Source organism: Puma concolor, chromosome A1, assembly GCF_028749965.1.
Source record: "Puma concolor isolate L17-30 chromosome A1, mPumCon1.1.hap2, whole genome shotgun sequence".
In the NCBI taxonomy this organism is placed as follows: Eukaryota; Metazoa; Chordata; class Mammalia; order Carnivora; family Felidae; genus Puma; species Puma concolor.
The window spans coordinates 239963078-239986257 of record NC_141667.1 but is presented as its reverse complement, the minus strand read 5'-3'; the positions used below and the strand labels follow the sequence as shown (position 1 = coordinate 239986257).

Below are 23180 nucleotides of genomic sequence, written 5' to 3'. Positions count from 1 at the left end.
TGCTGGGTGGCTCAGTTGGTTAAGCATCCGACTCTTGGTTTTGGCTCGGGTCATGATCTCACGGTTTTGTGAGTTCGACCTCAGTGTCGGGCTCAGTGTTGGGCTCTGCGCTGGCAGTGGGGAGCCTGCTTTGGATTTCTCTCTCTCTCCCTCTCTTTCTCTGCCCCTTCCCCACCCATGCTGTCTCTGTCTCTCTCAAAATAAATAAACTTTAAAAAAATTGAAAAAAAAACAAAACTTGCTATCCTGATTCTGAAAGATTCCTTACTGTCATATTACAGAATAACGTGTGTCAAGATTGATTATCTTAGGTGGAGGAGAAAAAAAATACTGAGGATCTCAAAAGATAAAGAGGTTGGACTTAATCCTACAGCAAAAGAGTAAGTGACGTACAGATGGACATTATAAAGAACCATTGCTTGGAATAAGCAGAGGTTAAACTATATTTATGGTGGATAATTGTGTAGTGAAGGGTATGAATCACTCTCAGAGGCCCTAGATGAGTCAAAAGAATTGCTAATTATGTCTTTTTTTGTGCAGTTTGGGGCTATGGGTAAAAATATCTGGGTATCATGATTGATATCAGCTTGTGCAGAAATAGGTCAAGATTAAATCTTACTGACAGTGAAAAAGCAGTGCGAAGGGTACATTTTCAATGTCTTTCAGATCCTCCTCTGCTTCTCATTCCCTGCCCATCACCCCAGTTTGCACCCTCATTACCGCATGCTTTGATGATGGCAGTCGCCTCTTAACACACACGGTTGCTTCCAGTCTTTTTCTCCTCTGAAGCATCCCATAGATCTATGTCAGATCAATCTTCCTAAACATTTCTTTCACCGTACTTCCATTAGCTGTGTGATTTAACCTTCCCAAACCTCTCTTTGTTGGAGAATGAGGCGTTTGGTTTCAGTTTGTTTTTCCAGTTCTGAAATTCTCATTCTGTGCCACTCCAGAGTGGCCTTTTTTGTTTTTTTTAAGTTAAGCAAACTGGATTGAGTGTGAAATATGTGCCAAGCTTAGTGCCATACCTCAGAGATGCACAGACAAATAAGTAACAGCTCCCCCTGTGGGGTTTTGTCACCGGCAGGGGTCTTCACACATTGGATTGTGGCCCTTATGCTTAAAACTTTTTGAAGCTTTATGTACATTTATTTGTTTCTTAAACCAACACATTTACAATTAAACAATAAAAAGCTCATAGTAAAATTTTAATTATGAGATAAAAATTAAATAGTATTTATAAAATAAAATTTAATTTTGTTTTTAAAGGTGCAATAAATGTTTTGCACTGTCTAAAAATGTTAATATCTAGTGGGATCAATGTGATTAGATTGGCCTCATTAAGTTGGATAATTTTGGTTTAAGTTTTGTGAGATAGAAATGCAAAAAAAAAAAAAAAAACCCAAAAACAAACAAACAAAAGAAATGCAAAGTTCTGGCATTCTGTTCGGTTAATTTAGATGCTAGTTTTTAATAACTGTAAAAACTCAAAAAGCTGTCTCATAAAAAAATGTTCAAAGGGAGGGAAGGAGTGTGTTATTAACCAAGTACTGAAATCATGATACTTGTGTCTTTTTAAGCTTTTTATCATGAAGAGCTTAAAATATACACAACACTGGAGAGCATAACACGATAAACCTCCGTGTATGCCTACCCTGACTTGAACAGTTACCAACCCCCCGTTACCCATCTTGTTTTATCTGTACCTGCGCCATTTCCCCCAACTAGATTGTGGTGAAGTAATTCTCAAGCTCGTACAATTTTATTCTAAATATTTTAGTATGCCTTTTACAAGATGACTTTAAAAGAAACTCTACATACCAATTTCTCGGTTTTGTATTTCTTAATAGTGTTTGTAATCCAATGGACACACAGAAATGCACTGAGGAAAAAAGTCGCAAAGGTCGCGTGAAATGCCGGGAAGTTAGACACGAGGCAACGAGAAGAAGACTGTTCTGCAAGGGTTGCGTAACACTTCCGCGTCATGGGGAGAGTGACCTGTGCTATAGTGAAGTGCACTTAAGGGTGAGTGGTGGCACCACGTTTGAAGTTGCAAAAAAGATGTTATCTGAAAACACATTTATGGGACAGACTGTGTATGCTCGGGAAACTCGATTATTTATTTATTTATTTTTTATAAAATTTTTTTTAACGTCAATTTATTTTTCAGAGAGAGAGAGACAAAGAGAGGGAGGAGACAGAAAGACAGAGCATGAGCAAGGGAGGGGCAGAGAGAGAGACACAGAATCCAAAGCAGGCTCCAGGCTCTGTGCTGATAGCACAGAGCCTGACATGGGACTCGAACCCATGAACTGTGAGATCGTGACCTGAGCTGAAGCTGGACGCTTAACCGACTGAGCCACCAGGCACCCCAAAACTTGATTATTTTCAAGTCAGTTATAATATCTCGAAAGTTCTGCATATGTCACCAAGAAAGGAAAATAATACTTTTTCCTCCTTTGCTGCCTTTCAACTGTAAACCACGTGTTTCCAGCAAATCAAAGATGATGATTGGAGGGGGCACCTGGGTGGCTTAGTTGTTTGAATGTACAACTGTTGTTTTCATCTCCGGTCATGATCCCAGGGTCATGGGATTGAGCCCCATGTCTGAGTGTAGACACTGCTTAAGATTCTGTCTCTGTCTCTCTCTGTCCCTCTTCCCCATTTATGCTCTCACATTCTCTCTCTCTCTAAAAGAAAGAAAAATTAAAAAAAAAAAAATGACGACTGGAGGAGTTAGAAGAGCCATGTCATATCCAGGTGAGCAAGGGCAAAAAAAATCTAGCAAAATGTTCCTTGATCCCACGGTTTCATAGAAAATTTCAAGTCCGTGGTATGGATTCATGTGCATCAGGACATCCAGAATATCTTAGCCTGTCTTCGACTGTGCAAAATATGAGGGCATTGAGTTAGTGCAAAAGCATCACTATTTTCCTTCTTTCTTAAAAAAAAAAAAAAAACAAAATTAGAAATTGCAACTTCATTATGCTTTTCTTTCCCCCAAGAGCAGATCTGTTGGTTCTGTCTTCAGGCCACGAAGCTGGGTGACTATGCGGTTCGCAGCAGCACCAGCCCAAGGCGATTCGTGCTCTGGGCATTGGCAGGGCTGGAGGCTGGTCATCTGGCAGCAGAATCTAAGTTCCTTTCGGAAGCGTCTTTCTCCAACTGACTGGGTTGTCCTGAGTTTGTTTCGTGCTTCAGGGATTCAGAACAAATACTTTGATATGGTCACTGTTCGGTGGCTCTCCCAGGGACAGTGATGAGCATTAGGCGTCGAGAAATGTTGGGGCTGTGGCAAGGAGGGCAAGGGCAGGGTGTGACAGGTGACCCTCCAGTCACTCACAGGGTGGATAGAGCTGCCCCTTGAACACACGCACAATGATGGCTTGGATGTCGGTGATCTGCTGCCTGCTTGGTTTGCTGCGAGGTGATGCAGATGGCCTTGAGGGATGAGGTATTCAGTCGGGCTTGCTTCCTGGCATGACCTCAGTGACCTCTCCCAGTTGTGAAGCCTTTAGCTGCGACCTTTGGGGGTTGGGAGTTGCGAGTGGGCCTCCAGATGAAGACACAAGCCTACGAGCCAGGAAGTGGTTGGTGACAAAGATGAGCTGTGCAGAATCTGGGTGGCTTTTGAGAGCCAGTAGTAGTTCTTGCCATTGACGGGGAACTTGTTGCGAATTAGAGCCAGTAGAGCTGAATCTGTGAAGTCAAGAGCATCTTCTTTGGGGGTGGGCTTCAGTATGGGGATTTGGGTGTGTAGATAGTCCAGGGGGCATTAAAGGGCTGCTTCTGGACTGCCTGACCACTGGAGGTCTGTCTTTAAGGAACAGCCACATGGCAGATGTGGCCTGTGCCACCGAAGCCCTGAACTCGGACACCAGGCCGTAGTGGCGATTTGGAGGTCCTCTTGGCCTTTTTAGGACCTTGAGATGTTTTGCAGGGCTGGGCTGGCTGAGTGGGCTGGGGGGACTGTTCCCCATCAGTAGGAGGGTCTGAGTGGAAGCCCTGTCTGGAATCAGGAGGGTGTGAGCACGGAGCCTGGGCATGGAAGTTTCCGAGGCCGCTGTGCCTGTTGCTGATTGTTGGAGTAATCGTGAGGGTGGGAGCCTTCTGCCCGGGACAGGCACTATTCGTAGCTTCTTCCAGGGCTGCGGCAGGGCTGCTGGCTGTCGGCCGCTCTCCACTGCTCACATGCAGCTGTCCTGCGAGGACGAGCTATGTGGGCACGGCCAGTGGCGAGGACCCTAGGCAGTTGCGTGTCTGGCACCTCTGACTGCAAGTCCACGATACCGCCCTGATATTTATTTATGTCAGTTCCAGCCACCAGTTAGGGGAAGAAGGTGTTAGTTTGACCCCTGGAACCTCTGACTGCCTTGGTGTCATTCACTTGTGCTTTTAAACTAATTGAGTTCGAAACTTGCCAAAAATGTTTGAAGGGGTGAGGGGATGGGCAAAATGAGTGAAGGGGAGTCGGGGGTACAGGCTTCCAGTTACAGAACGAGTAAGTCAAGGGGATGAAAGGTTCAGCCCCGGGAGTATAGTTGATGGTATCCTAATGGCGTTGTGGTGACCCCAGCATAACAGACTGGCCAGGTCGCTATGTTGTGCACCTGAAGCTAATATAACATTATGTTTCAACTATACTTTAATATTTAGAAGAAGATTTTCAAATGGGTTAGAACATTTTGTGTTCAGGCTTTGTAAGCGTGTAAATAAAAGAGTTTTCCTAGGTCACACTTACATCACTGGGGGAAACAAATCACATAGTGATGCAGACATTTCCGAGTAGTGGTTTCCAAAATGAACTTTCAAAGCACACGTTTCTTTCAAAAGCAATCACTTTCTTGGCCAATGTGAAAAACATCACTTTTGCCTTTAAAAGACAAAATGTTTTTTTAATTAAGTGTGCATTACTGACGGCCACTTGTAGAAGTGGGCACAAAATCTGGAACACATCGTTTTGTAAAAGAAAGATGTGCAGCTCATCTTTCCATGTGACAGATGCTCAAATTACTTGCTTGCCAGTCGTCCGGCAAACTGTGGTGTGATCCGCCAGTTTTAGGATCACTTTCCGTCTCATTTTTAGAGCACTGCGAAGATTCTACGGTATGTTACACGCCTTGTGAAATTGGGCCTTGGCGGTTTCTCAGCCTCGGCGCTGCCGACTCTCTGGGCAGGATAACGCTCTGTGGTGGGCGTCTGTCCCGTGCACTGCAGCATCTTTAGCAGCGGCCCTGGCCCCCAGCCGCTCGATGCCAACAGCACCCCCCTCCTAGTTGTGAAAGCAAAAACGACGTTGCCGAACTGCCTTCAGAGGGCAGAATCTCTGCCCCCGTTGAGAACCAGTGCTCTAAGATGTCAGCTCCAGGAGAGCAGTGCATTTTTCCTGATTTGTGTAACCTTTCTATTCTTGGCGCCCAGAGCCGTACCTACCACCTAGCAGACTTCAATCACTACTTATTAATTCAATGGATAGATGAATGAACGAATAGTACTTTAGTCATTTTTATTATAATAAGAAAAACAAGGATTTTCTCAGTGGGTTTTGGGGTTTCCGTCTTGTGATTAACAAATCTCACAAGGACCTCATGAGCATTTATCTTTTTTTTTTAATTTTTTTTTAACGTTTATTTATTTTTGAGACAGAGACAGAGCATGAACAGGGGAGGGGCAGAGAGAGAGGGAGACACAGAATCAGAAGCGGGCTCCAGGCTCTGAGCCGTCAGCCCAGAGCCTAACGCAGGGCTCGAACTCACGGACCGCAAGATCGTGACCTGAGCTGAAGTCGGACGCTTAACCGACTGAGCCACCCAGGCGCCCCTGAGCATTTATCTTTAAATTTACTAAAATTTTGTTTAACTACTGGATTGAGTATTACTGAGAAAAATTTGTCTATAGAAGCTTGTCTTCATGCTCTAGATAGTTTGTTTTGAAATCTCATATTGGCTCCATACCATCGATAACTAATGATCTCGGCCCCATACCATTGATAACTAATGATCTCCAGACACAATATACATTCAGGATTAGGTTCATCATTAACGCCAGTGAATATAAATCCGTTTTTCAAATAATTGCTAACTGCTTTGTTTTTATGGACTTTGTCTGATTAGATAGTTGTTTTCATTTCATAATACAGTTGGGAAGCAGAAGCATGAGCCCTACTATTTTTACTTCGTTCATTTTAGTGTTTTAGTTATTATGTTCTATTTTTGGCTTTTGCAGGAGTCTTTTAAAGCCAGTTATCCATTTTCGCCAGGCTTATTTATTTATTATTTGTTTGTTTGTTTATTTATTTAATTTATTTAGAGAGAGAGTATGTGTGAGTGGGGGAGAGGAGCACAGGGAGAGAGAGAGAGAATCGTAGCCAGGCTTCATGCTCGGTGTAGAGCCTGATGCAGGGCTCGATCCCACGACACCGCGGTCATGACCTGAGCTGAAATCAACAGTCTCAGGCTCATGTGACTGAGCTACCCAGGCACCCCAGGCTTATTTTTTATTAATGCTAGGTAATGTAATCTACCCCACCCAGATGCACAGAAACTACACTACCTGACAATGTAGCAAAACCTGGTAAGCAGCTGTTGGCATCTGTCCCACTCTTTCAGGTCACAGAGCTCCTACTCTTTTGTCAGGGTACTTCATGTATTGTGATATGAAGCCATTTTATGTAGTGAGTATGTTATTTACATGTGGGTATTACTGCATATATGTGTTGCTTATGTATGTGTTTTTTCTTTTTGTTGGATTAAAATAACACAACACATAGAAGTTGTAATATTTTGTTTGTGTGTCCTTCATTTTACGTACATTCACATTTGACAATCACAGGTGTAGTACATTTTGGATCCAATCCAGTCTCCTGGCCTCGCATTCTCAGTTGTGACACAGACAGTGTTATAAATCAGCCACATCTCATTTTATTTTCCTCTGCCCAGGTACACAGGAAGTTGCATTTCCCAGCTTCCCTTGCAGCAAGGTGTGGTCATGTCGTCATGTCTGGCCAATGGTGTGTAAGTAAGGAGAGTTCATTCTGAGCTAAGGGAGTTGAGAGTCAGTGTACCTTCTTCCATGCCCTGCGCAGATCACCCTCTGCAGTGGTCATGGAGGCCATGCGTTCCAGGTGGTACGGCTAAGAGAGACATCCCCTGTTGGAGGAGAGCGGGCCGGGAGAAACCCACAACCTATGTGTGGCTTTGACTTGTTTTGTGTGAAGCGACCTAGACTTTGTGCTTGGATGTTAGGATAGCTGGCATGAATTGCCCTGCGTGACACACAGGTTCTCTGTTAATGTTCCCTATCTGAAATCTCCAGGGCACCTCTCAGTTACTTCTTGTCTTTTGTTGACGTCACTGCGAAGAATTCAGCAAAATGAAACTCACGCTTATATTGTTTAAAGAGTATGGAAGTTGTAACCCACTAAGTCACATTGTCTCTCTCTTTTTTTTTTTTTTTTAACGTTTATTTATTTTTGAGACAGAGAGAGACAGAGCATGAACAGGGGAGGGGCAGAGAGAGAGGGAGACACAGAATCCGAAACAGGCTCCAGGCTCTGAGCCGTCAGCACAGAGCCCGACGCGGGGCTCGAACCCACGGACCGTGAGATCATGACCTGAGCCGAAGTTGGACGCCTAACCGACCAAGCCACCCAGGTGCCCCACATTGTCTCTCTTAAAGAGAATCCAGGGGCGCCTGGGTGGCTCAGTCGGTTAAGCGTCCGACTTCGGCTCAGGTCATGATCTCATGGTTCGTGAGTTCAAGCCCCGTGTCGGGCTCTGTGCTGACGGCTCAGAGCCTGGAGCCTGTTTCGGATTCTGTGTCTCCCTCTCTCTCTGCCCCTCCCCTGCTCATGCTCTGTCTCTCTCTGTCTCAAAAATAAATAAACGTTAAAAAAAAGAGAATCCAGAGGGGAACTTTCTCTTAGTTCCAGCAGTAAGAAAAGACCTCTCACCAGTGCGCCTGGTCTTTTTTTTTTTTTTATCTCACAGACACTCTGTGTCTGGTAACCGGTGCTGTGTTCTTCAGCACCAACTTTGTGACTTGGTGTGGTGACTGTATATATTATTCTGCTATATGTCATTCAGTTTTGTGACATACATTATCCTGGTTTTCTACCTTTATTTTCCCGTGTCACCATACTTTCTTGGTATAACGTAGAAATAAATCCCTGTTTTAATGTTTCGTTACATGCCTCAAATATTTTTTTGGTAGAGAAACTGCTATGAATACATTTGAAAATATGTAGACTTTTACTGTTATCTGCTTCTATTTTTTACTTGAATATAAATTCCTTAAGAGTTTGTAACAGGTCTTCTAGATTTTTGGTAGTTCTCCAGTAACATTTAATAAATATTTCTTGGTTGATTAATTAATTAAGTTATCAGTATATGTGTTGATTTAAAAGTGTTATAAGTTTAAAATGAATTAGATGTGACAGTGGCACAGAAGTTGGGAAAAGGGACATTATACTAAATGAGATCAAGACATAAACTGTAGGTATATCTGTATGGTACACATGACTTTAGTTACATTTATGCCCTTGTACATTTCAGTTCAAGTGATCTCAGTGTGCATTGCACTGTTTTTGCAAGAACCGTTTCACTCCTCACTCAAATGTAGATGTCAAAGAACTTATGATTTAGGCAGAAATATAGTGTTTGCAAATTTCATTAAAAGTCTTTCAGTGAAGTCAAAGGAGAAAGGTAGCGAGGGTAGCACACGGGGCATTTTTTGTTAACATGAGAATTGTTTAAGTATATTTCCCCTAGTGCAGACATCCAAACTGTCACGGCTGCAGTACAACAGATACTGCAATACGTGATTTTTTTCAAAGATGACAGCAATGATGAATTAGGTGTCCTTGTGAGTGAAGATAAGGTGCCGGCCGCAGCGGTATCGGCCAGTGTCAGGTGGGACGGCGGCTGTGCTGTGCTAAAAGCAAGGGCCCGGCAGTGCAGACAGAAGGCTGCACACTTCCACGGTTCCACACTTGCCTAGATGCCTGTGATGTCTGTGATGTTCCCCTGGGATAGACTTTGAAAAATGACTGTGGCTCCGGGTCCTTATTAACTGGGAACTCCTCAAAGAACTCTCTGCAGCTTCAGAAAGATATGCTGTGTTTGAAAGCATGTTTTTTTATGGGTGAATTATCAGAAAACAAATATACATGCCGTGTGTGTGTGTGTGTGTGTGTGTGTGTAAAAATTTGCTTCTTCGTGAACAAATGTTTGAATTTGTATAAAGTATCTTTCAGAATATGATACTATGATATGTCTAGAGGGTGTAAAATTTAGGAATAAAGTATTGCTAATCCATATGTAATACAGTATATAAAGTATTAAATTATATAGTGTAGATCTGAAGCATTCTTGGAAAAAGAAAAAAAAGAAGGTAGTCCTTTGTTAAAATTTTATAGTGCTTCTCTCTTTGTGAAGCCTTATCAAAGTTCTAAATCCTTTTTCCAGCATGTGTGAGACTCTTCAAAAATACTTTCCTCAGAGATCAAAATTCTAAATTTCAGATTGGGTTAGATACATTTTATATTTTGTCCTGCAGCTGTTGGAGCTATAACGAAGTAAAATGAGAATTGCCTTTTAGGGCGTATTTCTCAACAGAGCAGTTTTGAAAATGAAACCAAATCTCCGTGCTTCACTTGACATTGGAATTTAAAGTTATTTTTACGGGCTCCACTGCAGTCACTATGCGAAACATTTAAAGGCATTAGAATATAGTAAGTTATAGTTAAGACAATTTTCTTCCAACATCTTGTTCAGTAAATAAAAAGCAGGAATACAAATTATATCTTGCTATCACGTTTCGCAGTTTTTCATATTTACGCTTTGACCAAATAACACATTTTCTTGTGTAAAATGTTTCCTCCCTTTTAATTATAGCCAGATTTGCTGCCTCGGCAGGTAGAGCTTTTATTAACTTGAAAGTATGTTTGGTTTAAGTAGGGGATGTGGGAGCAAACCCTTCAAGGAAAATCACATTTTCTCTGAAATGTGGTATGGTATCTAAATATAGCCCTAAGTCTCTAGAACATTGAGGCGCTGGAAATTTTTCAGGTATCCCTACTGGGGACATATCTGCTTTCGATTTTACAAAGTAGTGACTGTAAGAAGTCACTGGAGCTGAACAGAAAAAAAAAAAGCCCTCAAACTCATAGTAAAGCCCACAAAAGAAATAACCCAAACAAAAGCGTGAGCAAAGGAAGAAATGTGTCCATCCTCCTTTTTGTATGTGACTGGAAAGGCCTTTGACCCTAGGTGGATGACTTTTGTTTTTGTCTCATTCAACTTCCTCCTTCCATTACAGCCCTTGCAAGTGGCAAGAGTGTCCTTCCTGGAGGGCCTTGTCCCAAGCTAACTGCCAGCTAATCCCTGGTAACATATATGTGAAAGGCTTCTTTCAGAACAGAGGGACTAGCTGTCCCTCATCTCCGCTGACTTTGAGGAATCAGGCTCAAACTACAGCTTTAAGGATGGAAGGGTTTAGGTTCGTTTACAGTGAAGACTGGTAACTATCAGTTCCATAGCAATTCCGGAAGTCTTTTAAAATAAGAGAATTCCTCGTGTGTCTGAGACAGCTTAAATCTTGATGTTAATCTGGGACGCACTGAATTAGCTCAAGAGCACATTCTGGGTAACCGTATCATGGTTGAATGTGTGATTCCAGTATTAGTCTTTTTTATATATACAAAGACTTATTTCAGGTCTGATCATTACTCATTTGTGAAATTCTAACGATTTCAGTTTGGGAGCCACTAGTAGAAAACCTTCGTTTTATATATTTAAATGAATAAGTAATGAATAAAACAAAATAACTGAAACCTAACAAAATTAATGGCTTGCCCAAAGTTACATCACAAGATGATGACAAAGTCAAGAAGAGAAAATTCAGATTTTTCTGGTCTTAATTGAACGCTCTTTCTATAACAACAGTATACTACTCTCAAGTGTAAATTGTGATAGTCAATTGACAAGTTTTTCCCAAATAATTTAAATGTCCCATAAAATATAATACCAGCTGAAGACCAGTCTGTTACCATCTTTCCTAACAAGCACGAAAATTAATTGGAATCGGTGTGGCCTATGCTGAATAGTTTAGATCAGTCGTTTTGGAGGCTGTAATGTGTGAACAAATGAGCCAGGCATCTCATTACCATGCACGTTGGGTTCCATAGTAATGAGGTGGGCTTGCATTTCTAACAAGCTCCCAAGAGATCCTGATGTGGCAGCTGAGATTCAGACTAGGAATGGGAGACCCTTAGTGTCCTAAGAAGGGCATGGTTTCTGTCCTTAGAGAGCTTGCGCTTAAGACCCCAGGTGAAAAAAATAAGGAACAGAAGACAACAAATAAATACGTCTTGAATATCTGGTTTTTAAATATGTATATTAGTTTTTGTGAATGTTAGATTTTTCCAATTAGAGGAAAGCCCCGCCCCCCCCCCTTTCAGTCCCTTTTTTGCTTTTTTATACCACGTAGAAAACCACACTCAGTACATAGTGGGTGTTAAGACATGCCAAGTGATGGTCATTATCATAGCTGGCTGGAAATATCAGATGAAAATTCCAGGTGGAACTGGATCATTCAGTCTTGTGATAAAATTCTTTTCGGCGATGGATTATCAGAATGGCTGGATGATGGCTTTCTTTGCAACTTCATCAATTCCCCAAATACTTGCCACTTCATAGGCAAAGCAGGGGCAGGCAGTCTCTTCAATGCCTGGGAACATTCTGCAGGTTTCAAGGCTGATGGACAGAGTGTATGTAGATGGCTAGCTATTAACTCTTTCCCCCTCAGACCAGAGTTTGAGGGTGAGGCAGAGGGTGATGGAAGCAACGAAAAAGACTGGGGTTTCCTCAAAAATAGTCTAGAGCTCTGCTAGCCCATACAGTAGATGCTAGCCCCTTGTGGCTATTGAAATGAACTAAAATTAAGTAAAACACTGAAACGCAGTTCTGTAGTTGCACTAGATACATTTGAAGCGTGCATTGGATAGCAGTGCAGACACAGAATGTTTCCATCTTTGCGGAAAGTTCTATTGGCTATAAGGGGCAAAAAAGGAAGGAAAACTTGATTTTTGAGTGAAGGCTGGAAGTTATTGAAGAAATATATAATTAGACAGTGATTGCTTGATACAAGCATTCAGACTGAAGGAGAAGAATGGGCTGGGGCAGGTTTAATTGGGGGGGGCAGGGAAAAGAAAGATAAAATTAGGTGCTCACATCATAACCAATTCCTTTGACTCATTACCTTTTTTTTTTTTTTTTAATAAGTAGCGTGTGCAAACCACATTACTTTACAGTTTCATCCCAGAACCCATCCACCTAGGAAATCACTTATTTGCTACAGCACACGGTGGTTTCTGCAGTGCTTTATATATATTTTACGTTACACGAACTACTCTTGATTTTGTGTCTCCCCAGTGGTACGTGGGCATTCTTGTGTTAGCTCGGTTTATGAAAGTGCTCAGATATCAGGCTCAGATGCCCTGCTTTTATGTCTTAACAGCCTTGTCTAGTTATTCTGTCTTCATTCATTCATTCATTCATTCAACAAGTATGTTTTTAAATGTCTATTTATTTCTGAGAGGGGCGGGAGGAAAGAGAGGGGGCAGATGGAGAATCCCAGGCAGGCTCCGCACCGTCAGCGCAGAGTCCAACATGGAGCTCAGACTCACCAACTGTGAGATCATGACCTGAGCCGAAATCAAGGGTCGGACGCCTAACCAACTGAGCCACCCAGGCGCCCCTCAACAAGTATTTATTAAACATCTACTAGGTGCCAGGCATTTGTGATTCTTAGGCTTTTTTCTCTTTTTCAGTGACAGCTTCTTTCTTCGGGTTGAGAATTTAAGCACCATAAAATGAAACTAACCAGGCTGAACTTCATATTACAAAATATTTTCTAAGTAGAGCAAAACACATTGTTTAGCAATCTGGGCCAAATGGATGAACTTCTGTCTTAGGAGGAGAGAACTTTTAATAGTTTTTCTTCTCTGGTCTAAAGATCCTCTCTGATTACTCAATAGCCTTAGTCCCTGTATTTGCTTCTTGGGGCTGCCATAACAAATTATCACTGACGGAGTGACTCACAACAACAGAAATGTATTCCGTTAGAGATCTGGAGGCGAGAAGGCTGAAATCAAGGTGTCAGTAGGGCCATGCTCCCTCTAGGGAAGCATTCGTTTTGGCCTCTTCCCACCTTCTGGTGCTTGCTGGTAATCCCTGGTGTTCCTCAGCATGCAGCCGCCTCCATCACCATGTGGCTCTTTCTTCTGTGTGTGTCAGTGCCTCTGTGTCCCCATCTCCTTCTCCTTTCTGCTCTAAAGACACTACTCTCTAGACCAGGGTCCACTTTAGCCCCCTATGACCTCGTCGTAACTTGATTATGTCCACAAAGACTCTGTGTCCAAGTAAGGTCATGGTCACCTGAATTGGGCATTATGACTGGAACATTTTTTTGGAGGATACAGTTCAACCCACAACAGCCGCTTTGAGTACATATGCACATGCATATATATGCAGGTCATTGATTTTAGTCCCAAGAAAAGTAAGCAAGGAAGCAGGACTACAAGGAGAGCCCGGGGTTCAACAAGAGAAGAAATAATATTACTCTGACCCTTGGTCCTTACAGCTTCTTCAGGGAGCGGATGGGACGAGCCGTGAGGAAGATCAAAGACAACCCGGGGCCAGAGGGCAGAGTGATGAGCACACTGGACACCAAACGGATTATAAATCACTTCTAGTCCTTTTAAGTTACTTCTGCCTTTTATTCTCTCCTACCACTCTTCCTTCCACTTGCCTCTTTTCTCTCTCCCCCCACCCTTCCATTTTCCGCTCAATCTCTCTGTCATCCCTTTCCTTTGAGTGCCAAAGTGAAGAAGAAATATATTATGTGATCAAAGAACTTCCAGAGGACGCTTGCATATTCCCTGTTAGGTTGTAGGTGCTTTATGAAATTTTATCTTTTACAAACAAAACAACCTAAATCTAGCATCCTGAGGACAAATGATAGGGCAGGTTTTGTAAATTTCTTTTGCTTGATATCAACCAAATTTTGGTTGAATCCATTTTCTAAAATCCTTTGTCCTATTTTATTAATTCCCAGGGCACACAGTGGAAGCATTAACAGCATCTTGTTAATCAGTATATACACATCAAAACAAATTAAGGAAACAGGAAGGATATCTCTTAACATTTCTTAAAGAGCTGACTCATGTTATAGTTTAGTCTACTCTGATTTTCATGAGACTTTTGTTCATTCTTATTGCAAATATAAAGTACCCACCATGAACAAAGAATTTTGCTCAAATTGTAAATGATGCAGAAATAAATAGGACGCAGTCCCTGTTTTCAAGAAGTTCCCAGTTCGGTGGGAGAAAGATTCCTATATACGTGACTCTGATAGAAGGTAAAATGTGATGAATGCTGCAGACAGGTTCCAAGTATTTGGGGAAAGAGGGATTAATTATAACCGGGAGTGTTCTTGGAAGGGGTAGTTGAGTTTGCAGTGGGAATTCAAGAGTGGAGAGCGTTGTCAACGAGCACCTATTGCTGAAAGAACACTTGAGCAAAGGTGTTGAGGTAGGACAGGGCAGGGTATGTTCTGAGAGGACACCAACAACTATAGGGTATGGTTAAAGGGAAGCGAAGTAGAAAGTAAAGCTGAAAAGAAGTTTAAAGATCCAAAAGTGAAGGATTTCCCTTTGAATTTTAGATGGAAGGGTTTGGACTTCATTCTGTGTTTAATGGAGAATCATCACTCGGGGCGCCTGGGTGGCTCAGTCGGTTGAGCGTCCGACTTCGGCTCAGGTCATGATCTCAGTCTGTGAGTTCGAGCCCCGCATCGGGCTCCGTGCTGACAGCTCAGAGCCTGGAGCCTGTTTCGGATTCTGTGTCTCCCTCTCTCTCTGACCCTCCCCCATTCATGCTCTATCTCTCTCTGTCTCAAAAATAAATAAACGTTAATAAAAAAAAAATTTTAATGGAGAATCATCACAGTTTCTCATTGGAAGACTGAAAGATCAGTTAGGAAGTTACTGAAACAGTGTAGAAGTCAGAACACAAAAGATCCCACCAAGGGAAGGAGCAGAGGATATGGAGAACAGGAGGATTAGAAGCCCGAGCGAGAAGCAGAGTCAAGAGGATGTTGAAGATGAGGAAGAACACGGAACAGTTGGAATCTTGGTGGTGCCATGAAAGAGGCAGGTTTACAAAGGGAGGAGGGATGTGGTGAGGAAGGGAGTCAACATTCTGTTCTGGTCTTGTGGTAATTTTGAAACGTTGATGTTGGAAAGTACAGCACGTAGTGAGAATGCATGTTTGGAGTTTTGGAGAGCAGTCAGAGCGAATATTCTTGAGCTCGGGGGTGACTATTATTTACTGGAGAATGGATTTTAGGGAGAAATCTAGACAAGCCCTTATAATACCATAGAAATACCATGTACCCACACTGAAAGTACATTTATCATATTGGAGAAATACTTAGAAACAAAAGCATTAGCATTTATCAGACATAACTGTGTCTAAAGAGGAAAAAAATGTACAAAGGAGAAAAACACTAAGTGTCTTGTGACTAAGTGATAAAAAAAAAGACAGGGATTCAAGGGGGGAAAAGGGCCTAATTTCAAGAATCGTTTGTTGATTGAAGGGAGTCTTGTTATTGGCGGGTTTTATATTTTATAATGGATCATTGAAAGGTTGTGGAATATACTTACATAAAAGTGTTATCATCCTAATGTTCGGATACAGCAGTCAGAATAGAGAGCTGTGCGGGTAGTCAGTTAACGGGAAAATGATTTTGTCCTCTATGCTTAAGTCCTTCTAGTCACTTAGGAGGCATTTCTAGTTTTATTTAACTTTATTTCCTCACTTTATTTCCCTACCACAATGGAACAGGCTTCCTCAGGAGGCCTTAGACTTCCCACTCAGGAAGTGCTCAAGGAAAGTATGATTGACCAGATATCTGTTGAGATATTTCAAAAGTCATTTTTTCTTTGGGAGGAAAGTTGGCCTAACTGTCACCCAAAACCGTATGAGCTCAAGATTAGGAGTTAAAGATTGGTTAGGCATTGCTGGGTTAGAGGCTAGTCATTACCTTCTGGTTCCAACGACATTCCTGTTGTTGATTCTTTTGGAACCCAAAGTAGAAAGGATCACAGGAGATTGTAAATAATCTCAGTATCTTTTATCTTTCCTTTATGATTCTTATTTTCTAAACTTTTAACATTTTTAGTTCCTAGGTAGGGAGAGTAGGAATGGAAACGTGTCTTATGGGGTGTTCTGTTTGAATTTTGAAGGCAGCCACAAAGAGAAGCTTTATTTTAAAATAATATCTTGAAAATTTTATTTCAAGTCAATTCTTGGAGTTTAAATGGAAAAATTACCAAGTATGTCTATGTTGTTATGGTTAAAGGTTTACAATTAATACAAAATACCTTAAAGTTTTCAGTTGACTGTAACACTGACAATTTTGTATCTACATAAGAGATACATTTCATTATTTAACTTGTTTTTTCACTTGAATCTTACTCTCTTTTCTATGCTTGGAATATGTGCTTATGCTAACTATGATTACAAAATTAGTCCGATTAAATATGGCGGAAAATGAAAACAGCCTTTGTAAATCTTACATAAAGACAAAGATAAAATACAACCGCTTAAGTATCCTCTCCTACTCCATGAGTGTTTTTGTAACCAAATTGTGGTTCTATCATTTGGTAGTCTTTTTTTTTTTTTTTTTTTTTTTTTTTTTTTTTAAATTTTTTTTTTTCAACGTTTATTTATTTTTGGGACAGAGAGAGACAGAGCATGAACGGGGGAGGGGCAGAGAGAGAGGGAGACACAGAATCGGAAACAGGCTCCAGGCTCTGAGCCATCAGCCCAGAGCCTGACGCGGGGCTCGAACCCACGGACCGCGAGATCGTGACCTGGCTGAAGTCGGACGCTTAACCGACTGCGCCACCCAGGCACCCCTCATTTGGTAGTCTTAAAGCCAATCTTAATCCAATTTCTAGTCCCATTAGCAAGAGTCATATTCACATATATTTTTTCAACAATAGATGGCACTAGCATACAAGTATCTCATGAGTATTCAACCCAACAGAAATGTTACGAGGTGGGAGAGACAGAAAAGATACTCAGGATGCCTGGAGACCAGGAATGCAGTTCGGATGAACACAGATATATCGGGGAGCCACGTGAGATACAAGCAGTTCTTGAGCAGGAAAGCACTTCCAAACATGAACATAAGTGCCAAAACATTTGGGGTGGGCTGGTCTCTTGTTGAGGAGAACGATAAAAACCAGCTCTCTTGGAGAATGACTAACCAGAAAATCTACCTAATTTCTCAAAATAAATTCTAGAGAATGAAGGAAACCAAGGATTGCATTTGCACACCCCACTGCAACCCTAGCAGAAGTAGAAGTAGAGAAGAATGTGAAGAAGAAAAAGGAGACTTCAGAAATGGGATGATGACTGAATGCCATAGGTATTTGGAACTTCAGAAAAAAGTGCTATGGGGGCACCTGGGTGGCTCGGTCGGTTGAGCGTCCGACTTCAGCTCAGGTCATGATCTCGCATTTGTGAGTTCGAGCCCCGCGTCGGGCTCTGTGCTGACGGCTCGGAGCCTGGAGCCTGCTTCGGATTCTGTGTCCCCCGCCCTCTCCGCCCCACCCCTGCTTGTGCTCTGTCTCTCTCTGTCTTTCAAAAATGAATAAACATAAAAAAAAAAATAAAAAGAAAAAAGTGCTATGTACTCTCTGCCTATTTCTTCCTAAAAAGTATAAAAAGTATGATGACCGCATAGATGTCTAAGAAAATGTCCTCTGGGGAGAAAAATACCAGTAAAGGTGATAAACTGACCCTGATTATGATGCAATACTTGTACAGTTGACCTTTGAACTATGCAGGGGTTAGGGGCACCAGCCCCTGCACACTCAAAAATCCGTGTATCGTTTTGGATTCCCCCCAAACTTAACTACTAATAGCCTACTTTTGACGAGAAGCCTCAATGATCAACAGTCAACACATATTTTGTATATGTATTATATACTGTATTACAATAAACTAGGGAAAAGAAAATGTTATTAAGAAAAGCATAAGGAAGAAAAAATACATTTACAGTACTGTACTGTATTTATCGGGAAAAATCCATGTATAAGTGGACCTGCGCAGTTCAAACTCAACTGTAATCACATGACAGTTTTCCATTTGCAAAGCTGGCATACATGAAACTTTACTTGTATTGAATTCGACTTAAAAACCATTGCAATTTGAGTGTTTGTTCCCAGAATGGTCAAACACTTCTTGCTAAATAAGCTAAACTTAATTTTACACTACCACATAAAAATTAATTGCAATTAAGGCTTTTCTTTAAGTTAAATTCTTTATTAGAATATATGAGCACAACAATGGGTTTACATATTACCTCTGGGTCTCCTTTTCCTTACTGGTAAAATGTAAGGGCTAGATTATTTTAAAAATTTTTTTTTTCAACGTTTATTTTATTTTTGGGACAGAGAGAGACAGAGCATGAACAGGGGAGGGGCAGAGAGAGAGGGAGACACAGAATTGGAAACAGGCTCCAGGCTCTGAGCCATCAGCCCAGAGCCCGACGCGGGGCTCAAACTCACGGACCGCGAGATCGTGACCTGGCTGAAGTCGGACGCCTAACCGACTGCGCCACCCAGGCGCCCCAGGGCTAGATTATTTTTAATATTCCTCTACTGTTCTATGATATTGCATACAAGAATGATATATGACTTAGAGCAAGATTTAAAGCAATATAAACACCCAACTTAAAACTAAATATTTATTATTAATGCTTTAATAAAGTTAATTAATCCCTTACATTTTTTCCTTATAAGTTGACAAATTTATTTTGAATCTTTCCTAATGTCAAATATCTACAGGCTGTAGTATAGTCCAGGTTTTCCTGGATTTCCGTGGTCTTTGGAGTAAAACTATATTGCTTTGACTATATTTGCATTATTTAATATCTTCTGCAAATAAAACTTTTCTCATCTACTTTTCCTGCTTTCCTACTAAAGTCATGAATATGTTTAAAATTATAATTTGTAAAAATACTTAAGATGAACAATTCTCTTAGTAATTCAATAAGTTTGTAACCTACCTTTGACACTCCTCAATGGTGCAAGCTACTTTGGAAGATGAAGCGTTAAAAAGGAAATTAAAAAAGCCAAAAGCACCTGGTGACTCGGTTAAACATCTGATGTTGGCTCAGGTTGTGATCTCATGGTCCATGAGTTCGAGCCCCGTGTCGGGCTCTGTGTTGACAGCTGAGAGCCTGGAGCTTGCTTTGGATTCTGTGTCTCCCTTTCTCTCTCTGCCCCTCCCCCACTCATGCTCTGTGTGTGTGTGTGTGTGTGTGTGTGTGTGTGTGTGTGTGTGTCTCAAAAATAAATAAACATTAAAAAAATTATTAAAAAAAAAAAAGCCAAACTCTTGCCACTCATATAACAAATATGGTGGTTTTAAGAACAAGGTCAAGTTCTACTGGTTTGTAAAATCTTTCCTTATATTCCTAGCTACTCAGCTTGACTGTTGTTCTGTAATTGTCATCTTCATATATGTATCTCTCTGAGTAGATCCTAAGGTAATTAATTGAAACCAAATTATTTTCTTGTGTATTTCACTGATAATTTTCTTTTGCTATTTTCTCTCTCTTTTTTTTCTCCTTGATTTTCTATTTGTCTGATGTCACATATGCTAGACTGATTCTGGTCCTGTTTAGAGTTTATCATGAGTAGTTCAGTAGACTTTTGATTCCAATAAAGTTGTGGTTTTCTTCATCATGGACTTTGCTACCATTACTCCATTTGGTTTCTTCCAGAACTTTATTGTGATTTCTTATCTGCTGATGGACTCTTGGTCTCATTATTATGTAGGTTTACATTTTAGCAGAGTCTCAGAGTGGAGAGAAGGTAAATAAATACGTATGTGTTATCTGTCTTCTATGAGTAGAGTTAAAAGTACTTTTATGGTTAATTTGGTTAGGATTTAAAGACATTAACTTAGATCAGTGGTTCTTAAAGTTTAATCTTTGGACCAGCAGCATCAGCATCACCTGGGAGTTGGTTAGAATGCAAAATCTTGGGCCCATCCTAGACCTACTGAATCAGAAACTTCAGGGATGATTCTGAACAACCCATGTTTTGACAAGCCCTCCACATGATTCTGTTGCAAGATAAAGTTTGAGACTACTGATTAAGGGAATCTGACAGTTCTTAGGGCACCGTTTCTTTCTTAGCCTCTTTGTTTTTCTATTGAGTTAATTTTGGCTCTCCTTTTTATTACTTTACTTTCTGTTTATCTTTTTTTCTTTTTACTAACTTCTTTTTTTCTTTTTTCTTTTTATTTTTTTATTTTTTATTTTTTTTTATTTAAAAAAAAATTTTTTTTTTCAACGTTTTATTTATTTTTGGGACAGAGAGAGACAGAGCATGAACGGGGGAGGGGCAGAGAGAGAGGGAGACACAGAATCGGAAACAGGCTCCAGGCTCTGAGCCATCAGCCCAGAGCCTGACGCGGGGCTCGAACCCACAGACCGCGAGATCGTGACCTGGCTGAAGTCGGACGCTTAACCGACTGCGCCACCCAGGCGCCCCTTTTTTTTAAAAAATGTTTCTTTTAATTTCGAGAGAGAGTGGATGCATGCGCCCATGTGACGGGCAGAGAGAGGGACAGAGAGAACTCCAAGCTGACTCTGTGTTGCCAGTGCAGAGCCTGACTCAGGGCTCGATCTCATGAACCGTGAGATCATGACCTGAGCCAAAATCAAGAGTCAGATGCTTAAATGACTGAGCCACCCAGGCACCCCTCTTTTTACTAACTTCTTAAGTATATACTTAGATTTCATCTTTATTTTCTCTCTCTCTCTCTCTCTCTCTCTCTCTCTCTTTTTTTTTTTTATTTTAGAGAGCACATGGGGGAGAGGGGCAGAGGGAGAGAGAGAGAGAAAATCTTAAACATTCTATACGCTCAGCACAAAGCTCAACATGGGGCTCGATCCCATGGCCCTGCGATCATGACTGAACCACCTAGGTGCCCCTCTTTTCTAAATTAGGCATCTAAGTCTTTAAATATTCATGAATTACTGCTTTTGCCATACGCCTACAAGTTTTTGAATGTGGTGTTTCTTTTTTCTTTTAATTTTTAATTTCATTTTGTTTTTTATTTTTATTTTTTTTAATGCTTATTTATTTTTGAGAGAGAGAGAGAGAAACAGCATGAGCAGGGGAGGGGCAGAGAGAGAGAGAGAGAGACAGAGAGACAGAATCTGAAGCAGGCTCCAGGCTCCAGGCTCCAAGCTGTCAGCACAGAGCCCGATGCAGGGCTCGAACTCATGAACTGTGAGATCATGACCTGAGCTCAAGTCGGATGCTTAACCAACTGAGCCACCCAGGTGCCCCTCTTTTTTTTTTTTTTTTTTCATTTCACCATATGTGGCTTATTTATTTATTTATTTTAAGTAGACTCTACCCCCAATGTGGGGCTCAAGTTGCATGCTTTACCAACTGAGCCATTCAGGCACTGCTCAAATATGGTGTTTCTATTATTCATTTACAAATATTTAAAATTTTCCACTATGATGTCTTCTTTGACACATTTTGTGAAGTTTTGCTTTAATTTTCAAATATAGGGCCTTTTGTTTATCTTTTTGTTTATGCCTTCTCTTGTGTTTAGAGAGTGAGACTTGTGTGCTATTTCTTTTAAATGTAGAGACTTGCTTTGCATTAATTTTTGTAAATATTCCCTTTGTGCTTGAGAAAAATGTGCATTCTGTAGTTATTGGATCTGTTCTAGATATGTCCAGTAAGTCAAGCTTATTTGTTGTGTTTTCAAATTCTTTCAAAGCTGTAGTTGCTATTGCTTTTTTGTTTACTTGTCTTATTTCACGTTTGGGAAAAATATGTTGAACTCTTCCAATCAATATACACATCTTATGACAATAATTTGTCACTTACTTCCTGTAGTTCAAGCAGTAGTTGTTTGTTTTTTAGTTTTGAGGCATATAAGTTGTAGAATTGTAGTAATTTGTTGGTGCACTGACTCTTTTTATCGTCATGTAATGATGTATCCTTAATAGTGCTTGTGGTCAGAGGATATCTTTTGTCTGAAATAAATATAGCTACTCTAGCTACCTTTTGCTTATTAGTTTCCTGGAAGTCTTTTTCCATATGTAAAAATGAGGTAAAATTTAGTTTAAAATTTTCCATATCTCTATGTTTTGGTTTTTATGAATAGCATATGGCTAGGTTTTGCCTGCCTTTTATCTGGCAAGTTTAGTTCACCAGCTTTTCTTGTGATTATAGACATATTTAAATTTGTTTCAATAATCTTATTTGGTGCTGTCTATTTGACTATGTTTTCCTATGTTTTTTTATTTCTTTCTTGCCTTTTAAATACTGATAATTAAAAAAAAAAAGAATACTGGTTGGAAATGATACCTTCAATTTTCATAGTTGAACTCTTATACATACTTATTTATCAACATTTAAAGTTAATATTTTAGCCCTCTTTTGGACAACTTGGGTCCTTGGAACACTTTAGCTCTGATCACTTTGTCCCAATTTTTATCTTGTTTTTATTCAACATTTTATTCTAGCCTTATCTTTCCAAATCAAACATTACTATTGATTCAGAAGATATTCCTGCATTTTAGGCAAGTTATTTGCCCACTTCTTCCTGCATTTCAGTCCCCCTTTCTGAGATCATTTTCCTTCTCATGAATATATCTTTTCTAAGTTCCTCTAGTGTTGTCTTATGGTCTACATAGATGCTTATTTTAGAAAAGAGGGGCACCTGGGTGGCTCAGTCCATTGAGCGTCTGACTCTTGATTTTGGCTCAGATCATGAACCCAGGGCCATGGGATTGAATGTAGTCTTACGGACTACACTAGGGGAACTTAAAAATACTCAGTTTTTTAATTTATCAGGATTTACATTAAAATGATATCACCTGGAAACCCATATAATTTTACTCCTTCCTTTCCAATTTGGACACCTTTTATTTCTTTTTCTTGCCTAATTGCTCTGGCTAGAATTTCCAGTACTGTGTAATAGAAGTGGTGAAAGTAGACATGTTCGCCTTGTTCCTAATTTTAGAGGAAAAGCTTCCTAACTTTTACTACTGAGTGTGATGTTTCCCAT

General features: G+C 40.6%; 1 long non-coding RNA gene across 1 annotated transcript in view; it reads left to right on the top strand.

The window, feature by feature from the left end:
- The window catches only part of LOC112860872 (uncharacterized), a 53359-nt gene that overhangs the window by 4627 nt on the left and 25552 nt on the right, over nt 1-23180 (top strand). The window contains exon 2 of the long non-coding RNA XR_015254125.1: nt 1851-2025. This is a non-coding gene — a long non-coding RNA (uncharacterized LOC112860872). The remainder of the gene's footprint in view (nt 1-1850; nt 2026-23180) is intronic.